Genomic DNA, 1,663 nt, shown 5'->3' on the forward strand with positions numbered 1-1,663 from the left:
TCACAGGCTTTTAAAACTCTAGACGCTACTCACCAAGGTAGAAGGTAGAACATTTTCTTTATAAACTGTATTATGCCAGTTGAGCTAGATGTTCCCTGAGACCATGGTCCCCACAGCCCTCCGCCCAGCATTTCAGTCCCTCAGGGAGTTTGGATGTGTCAATGGAGCTTCCATGGCCTTTCCTTGTGCAAGTTGTGCTGGCTTCCCCAGTATTGTCTACTATCTTACCCTTCACCAAAGTTATCACTTATGAGATAAGCATTCTTGTTTAAGGCAATTATTAAGGAAGAGTTCACAGGAGAGAGGGAGCTTCAGGAAAGGTCAGGGGCAAAAAATGCTAAGCCAGAACGAGGTGTAAGCTGGAATCTAGCTTAGATCTGATCCCTCAGAGAAACTCTGGAGCATAAATTATACCCTAGAGTTAGTTCTACCTTGAGGCATGTGGGGCAGCTTTTTGCATCCTAGTGCCAGTCTGTTATTGGCCAAGTCTGGTGGAATATGGAATATACAGAGTGTCTGGGAAGCAGCTCCCTCTTACCAGTTACGGTAAAGTTAATTCTGATTAGTGGCGACCTCATGTGTGTCAGAACAGAACTCTGCCCCACAGTGTTTTCAATGGCTGATTTTTCAGAAGTAGATCACCAGGCGTTTCTTCAGAGGTGCCTCTGAGTGGACTTGAACTGTTAACCTCTATGTTAGCAGCCCAGTGTGTTAACTGTTTGTACCACCCAGGGACTCCCCAGCTCCCCATTAGACAGAGTAATTCTCCAGAGAAAGGAGAAACTGTCAACTGTCATCAGTCAACTTTTATGGCAGCCAGGGCTGGGGTGCTCCAGCTGGTAAGGAATATCTTGGTGGAGCTTCAAAATTATCTGCTACAACTATGTTCTCTGACAAGCCTTCCACAGCTAATCACTACCTTTTTTGTGCTTCACTTCCACCCTAATCTAGTCTAGTTCTTGTTGCAAAATTTTTATCTGTTTCGTTATGTCTCTGCCATCAACTATAAGAGTCTTACATGAGGAAGTTTGCTTCTTTTAATCTTGTACCCCCGGTTTCAACACATAATAAGTGCTATATACATGTTGTTAGTAATAACAAATATTTGCTTTCTGATTTAATACCACAGAAATTTCAAATTCCTAAGGCTATGTTAGTTTTCACTCCAAATTCTAAGTCACTAAAAAGTGTGAATCAATATATTCCTAACCTATCTGGGTCTTGTTTGAGTGTATGTTTATACTTACAATATTTTACATTTTATTTATCTAACTCTTGGCCAGGAGTCATTGTATTAAAAATATATTAACTGTATTCCAAGGCAATCATTAAGGAAAACACATATGTATTTTTTTTTAACAGTTCTCTGTTATTAAGCACATGGTAAGTAAAGTAGCAGGACTCCAATAGGATGGTTACAGTCCTCTAGGTTTCCATATGCTATGATGTTACCCAAAACTCCTTGGCCTACTCATTTACCACATTGAATTCATGCCACATTCTTCTGATATTACTGGAATGTGTAATTGAGATATATTTGCCCTGCTGCCAGTATTCTAAAGTGAGCTCATTCTGAAGTCAGGGAAAAGCTAGTCTCTTCTGTCTGGTGCCTCATAACCCATTGCCGTCGAGTTCAGTCTGACTCATAGCGACCTTATAGGAC

The sequence above is a fragment of the Trichechus manatus genome, unplaced genomic scaffold (assembly GCF_000243295.1).
Source record: "Trichechus manatus latirostris isolate Lorelei unplaced genomic scaffold, TriManLat1.0 scaffold00054, whole genome shotgun sequence".
Lineage (NCBI taxonomy): Eukaryota > Metazoa > Chordata > Mammalia > Sirenia > Trichechidae > Trichechus > Trichechus manatus.